Source organism: Chenopodium album, chromosome 8, assembly GCF_948465745.1.
Source record: "Chenopodium album chromosome 8, dcCheAlbu1.1, whole genome shotgun sequence".
NCBI lineage: Eukaryota > Viridiplantae > Streptophyta > Magnoliopsida > Caryophyllales > Amaranthaceae > Chenopodium > Chenopodium album.
The window spans coordinates 16610431-16616853 of NC_137841.1; positions in this window are offsets into that span (position 1 = coordinate 16610431).

A 6423-nucleotide genomic window follows, 5' to 3' on the forward strand; every position below is an offset into this window, starting at 1 on the left:
GTGCGCTGCTGCTCAATTCGAACAATGCTGGTGGCTGGAGGGCGGTGAAAGACAGAGAAGAGCAGGGGAGAATTAAGGGCGGTGGTTTTCGACAATTCGTACAATGCTGGTGGTGTTTCAACTCGACAATTCGTACAACGGCGGTGTTTCAATTCGCCAATTCGTACAAGGGCATGGGGAGAATGTTGGTGGCTGGAGGAAGGATTGAAGGCGGCCGGTTTTCGAAACCCATGGTGGCCGCCGGTGAAGGTGACGACTGTGGTGGAGGGAGAGAGAGGAAGGATTGAAGGCCGCCGTTTTTCGAAACCCAGCTCTAATGAAACAGTAAGGAATGAAGAAGGAATGAAAGAGAAAGAGAAAGAGAGGAAGGAGAAGAAGGTAGTCTGCGTTTTTTTTTTTTTTTAATTGGGTCCGGTTCAATTGGCACCGGTTCAAACCGGTGCCTTTTTAATTTTAGGCACCGGTTCAGGCCAAACCGGTGCCTTTTCTCTTCTTCTAAAATCCCGCCCATTTCTGGACCGGTTTTGGGCACCAGTTTAGCCTGAACCGGTGCCATATGGGGGGTGCCTAATGCTTTTTTTCTACTAGTGTTCTAGCCATTTCCTCAAGGGTTCGATTCTTCCTTTCTACAACTCCATTCTGTTGGGGAGTCCTTGGAGCTGAGAAGTTATGATTCATGCCATTTTCCCTGCAAAACTCATCGAATCTTGAGTTCTCAAATTCAGTTCCGTGATCTGATCTGAGATGGACTATGGAGTGACCACTGATTTTCTGTATTTTCTTGGCAAAGGCAACAAACTCGTTAAAAGTTTCATCTTTACTAGCAAGAAAAATAACCCAAGGGAATCTAGAATAATCATCAACAATAACCAAAACATATTTCTTGCCACTCCTGCTTTGAATTCTCATGGGACCACACAAATCCATATGGATTAATTCCAAAGGCTTTGTAGTGCTCACCATTTTCTTCAATTTAAAAGATGAGCGAACATGCTTGCCTTTCACACATGCATCACAAACTTTGTTCAGTAGGAACTTGATAATAGGAAGTCCCACAACCAAGTTCCTTGATCTTATCTTGTCCAGTAATGAAAAGCTAGCATGTCCAAAACGTTTATGCCATAGCAGGGGATCATCTTCAACAACACTCAGACATGTAAGGTTGTTCCTTGGGATTACGTTGAGGACAACTGTATAAGTGTTCCCTCTTCTTGTTCCTTCTAGAACAACCTTTCCTGACTTGTTGTTGATGATGTTACAAGAATCAGAAGTAAAACTTACAGAGTTTCCTTTGTCACAAAATTGTGATATACTGAGCAAATTGTGCATTAAGCCCTCGACCAGGAACACATTATCAATGGAATGAGATTTTGATCTACCAATTTTGCCTTTTCCAATGATCTCGCCCTTCTTATTATCCCCAAAGGTTACTGTTCCTCCAGGGTAGTCTTCTAGTGAGAGGAATTTTGATTTATCACCTGTCATATGCTTTGAACAACCGCTGTCGAGATACCACGAGTTGTTCCCTCTCACTAGGACCTGCAAGAAAACTAAGCATTAAGATCAGGAACCCAGGTTTCCTTGGGTTCCTTAGACGTGGATGCAATATCAGTTTTCTTGACCCACACTTGTTTTACATTTCTTTTATCAGCTTCTTCTCTTATCCTACACTGTCCATAGAGATGTCAAGTCTTACCACAAAAAGTGCATACCTTCATGCTAGGAAGCTCAACATATTTCTTTTGCTTACCTTTCTTGGTCATATAACCAAGACCTTCAGTTCTTTTTCCTTGAGCTTCAGCTATCCACTTAGGTATGACTTTTGGGTCAATACTTCTATCCTTTCTAGCATTCAGTTCCGATTCAAGTTGATCCTTTTGGGTTTTTAAAGTAGAAAGCTCATTTTTCAAATTTTCAAAATCAACATTGAATTTAAGCAATTGATCGCTTGAGGAACTGCTAGAACTGATATCAGAATTCATGAGCTTATACTGAGTTAGTTCAACATTCAGAAGAATACTTTCATTCTTAATCCTATCAGCTATCTCAGTTATGTATTTGTATTTAAAATCAAGCTCTCTTAGTTTGCTTTGAGACTTGGCATAGGCTGTTTCCAACCAAGCACCATGTTCTTTGCAAACCTTAAGAGCTTTTTCACATTTGTTCAACTTTACACATGTATCTCTAAAGAATTCTTCTTCTTCTAGACATATATCTATCAAGACATCTTTAGAGAGAGTTTTAAGCTGTTTAGGATCAAGAAATACCTCTTTCTGGAGTTCCTCAAGGTAAGCCTTTTCGTCATCTGATTTGGCCATTAAACAAAGATTGGCTGTCTCCTCTTCTGGTTGGTCATCATCTTCTTCTTCACTTTCTGAGTCTCCCCAGGCTGCTATCATGGCCTTCCTCATGTCTGACTTTTGATAGTTTGCTTTGCTGAATTTTTCTCTTCCCTGTTCCTTAGCCTTTCCTTTCCCTTAATCATTTTCCCAAAGGGGACAGTCTCTGATAAAGTGATCTGGAGATCCACACTTGTGGCAGTTGTAGTCAGGCTTTGGATTTGAGGTCTTTTTCCCAAAGTTCCTTGAGGTTCGGCCTTTCTTGAACATCTTTTTAAATCTTCGCACAATTAGGGAAGCCTCATCCTCGTCCATTTCTGAGTCTTCCTCCTCATCAGCCTTAAGAGCCAATCCCTTGTTCCTCATGGGTTCATTGTTGACTCCAAGGTGTAACTCATGAGTCATGAGAGAACCTGCTAGTTGTTCAATATTGAACTTGGTAAAGTCCTTCGTTTCCTGAAGGGCTGTCACCTTAGCTCTCCACCTCTCATCTTGTGGAAGACTTCTAAGAACCTTCCTAACCTGCTCATCTGTAGGAATCTGTCTACCAAGGGAAACCAACTCATTTATGATGTTAGTAAAACGGGTTAGCATCTCTTGAATGGTTTCCTTAGGCTGCATTTCAAATCTTTCATACTTAGACATAAGTAGATCAATTTTTGAGCGTTTAACCTCATTAGTTCCTTCATGAGTAATCTGCAGCAAATCCCAGATTTCCTTAGCGTTCTTGCACCCCATAACACGATTGTGTTCATGAGGTCCAAGTCCACAGTGGAGCAATTTCACAGCCATAGCATTTATTTCCATTTTATCAAAGTCTTCTTTTTCATATTCAGACATAGGCTTAGGGATTACCTCGTTCTGAGCATTTGTTTTGGTGACTTCGAAATCACCAACCTCGATGACCCTTTAGACTTGGTAGTTCTCTGCCTTGATAAAGATCTCCATGCGGTTCTTGCAGTAGGTATAGAACTTGCCGTTGAACATAGGAGGCCTCTGTGTTGAGTATCCTTCCTCGAGCTTCTCATGAGTATTCATTTTCTCCAAGACCTTTCTTCTTCAGGGTTTCCTGATTTTCCTAGAAGTTAGGCTCTGATACTAATTGTTGTTTTAATGAATACTACAAGAAGGGGGGGTTGAATTGTAGTATGAGAATTTAGCCAAACTTTTTGCGGAATTAAAATTAAGTTAGCTAAAGGAACTGAGAGATTATCTAAAGGAACTAAAGAATGCAAGAGAGATTTTACGTGGAAAACTCCTTGGCCCTAACAAGGAGAAAAACCACGACCACTTGGGATTTTGGGAAAAGAATCTTCACTATAATAGGGAAAATGATCCTATTACAAGCTAAAGACTCAAACTCAAGTTCCTCAACGAACTTGAGACCCTGAGGAACAAGTCACCTAACTTGTTACTCTTCTCTTCTCTTTCTCTCTTCTCACTTCTCTGTTCTCTCTTCTCTTTCTCTTCTCTTTCTCTTCTCTCTCTCTCTTCTCTTTCTAATACACAAATGTTCACTCGAACTTCCCCATTCCCCAATTACAACTCGAAAGAAAAACAAACTCTAGTATAAGGACATTAAGAACACTCTAATGAACTTGTGTGGAATTTGACTCTTAACTCGTTTAAAGCTTGAAAACTTATGTGAGCAAGGGTTAGTTTTTCCATCTGAAATCAACAGCTGTTTATAGACCAAAATTCGTTTAAGAAAAACTTCTTTGTGCAGCAAATCCACAACGCCACTACTCCAACCCACTAAGAAGATCATGTTCTTAAAATTAAGGAAACATGAACTCCTTAATGTGCACGACCATGACTTGAAGAAAATCATGGAGGAGTAGGCCGCAAGTTTTTAGAAAACGTGGGAGATTTTATTTGCAAAAGATATTTTTAGAAAATCATAAATAAAATCTTTTTAGTTAAGAAAAAGATAATCGTTAAAAGACTTAACCACTTACCTAAAAAATAGCATGCACAATTTTATCTCTTTAGACCAATTCCACACAGATTTTTCGAGTGCCATTTAATATCTTATACTTACATAAATCCTAAAATATAAAAATATATTTAGTCTTCATGTTCTCTGATGAAGCTTCTACTCCGAGGCTTCTTTTCCTTGGGAGGAACTTCTCTTCTCTGATGAGGCTTCTTCTCTGAAGCTTCTGTTCCCTGAGGGAACCTTCTCTTCTCCAGTCTTCATTTCTGAAGCGCCAGTTCCTGTGAGGGAACTCTTCTATATGGCTAGCTCTGCTTCTGGCCTTCTTGTTCCTCATGGTATTTTTACAAGACACTTAATTCTCCTGGTCTTTATAACTGAGTACACACTTAAACAATCAAGCACTTATTAGTTTGTAAGTAAGTGAGGTTGTGTCATCATCAAAATCATTAAGTCCAACATATTTGATCTTTATTGTTTAGTGACATGCTAGGGCTAGTTATTAATCTTGTTAGTATCATGCCTAGGATCTTGCTATTAATATTATGCTTAAACATGATTATTTTGATTATTTTTATTATTATGGTGATTATTATTATGTTTCTTGATGCTTATTTATTGTTATTTCTTGATCACACCTTTTATTGCATGTTTAAAGGGAATTTAGTACTTGTAATCACGCTTAATAAGATAATTAATAATCTTGTTTAGGGTTAATTTGATTATAATTAAAGTGATCGCCAATAATAGGTTTATTTGTGCATTAATATTCAACCAACATAGATAATCAGGTTTAGGGTAAACCTATTGATTGCATGTTAGTTAGAAAGCGCACATGAATACGATCAGAATAAAGTAGAGGCTTATTATTACGGCAGGTTCAATCTCTTTTAGGTTGGATTCGTACCTTCATCCCCGAACTACCAGTCATGGTTCCAGACCTATTGGAGTTAAACGATCTCTTGGATCGTTAAGTGGTGTAACATTCACCTCGTGAACGGTTTACAAGTTCCTAAAAACTTGTTGGCGACTCTTTTGCTCTATCTTCTTTCCCTTTGGACGCCACCGTACTTAAGTGTATGATCAAAGTAGGGTTAAAGCTAGGGGTAATGCTTGAAATATTCCCTACAGTTTTTGGCGACTCCACTGGGGAGGATTTCTATTTTAAATCCTGAATTTATTTCGGCAATGATTTAGAATGAGTGTATGAGACTCGAAAAGTTCTAAGTATTTCATGTGCGTAATTTTGATTAACATTATTGTCATATGCATAAAAAAGATCTCATTGGAAAGACCATCCGTAATGAGTTAAAACATAGAATTTTTACACGTAGGAAATTTGAGGAATATCTTTCACAAGTAGGATCGAAATAATGCTCCGCGAAACTGGAAAACTTTATCAAGCACAGAAAGCTTCTGAGGCATGTAGGAACTAGCGTCAGGGAACAAAGTCTAGCGCCAATTATTTGACTTTAGCACCAGGCGACAGCTACTGTCGCCGGGCGCTAAAGCCAAATTGTGGCGCTGGCCTCTATTTGCTGGTGCCAAGTTCTTCCAATACCGAGCCAGAATTATGCGTTCTAATTTTGACCAGTTTTTAGCACTGTTTGCTCGATCCTACTTCCTAATTGAGTTTTTCTCACTTTTCTGAAACCCATATGTGTTCTACATATGGACATAACCCTCTGGTAATTCATGCTCCATCTACATGATTGAACGCTCTGAGCAGCAAAGGGTACATCCGAGAATGTTGAATTCACCAAACCATGGAAGCGAGTTTTTTCTAAACTCGTGGTGTCCCATCCACTCGCGCCAACCCTTCACGATTAGGCTTCTGCGCGGTGCATCCGGACAATTAACCGTGGACCTTCTATTGAATAACCCATATCTCGAACTTTAGAGAACTAGAGCCATGGTTAGGTTGCAAACTCATTGCATCATATTGTGCCTACTTGACTGATTGTGCATTATTTGTTGTGCATACTCTGTGTTTTTCCTAACCGTTTGTTTGACTTTTAGTTAAGCCTAAATAAACTAATTAATGACTAAAGGACTTTTTTAATTAATTAATTAATTAATTTGAGCTAAAAATAAAACTTAAAATCGAGTCATAGTTCCTTTAAGTCAACCCGGATTTTTATTCCCGTA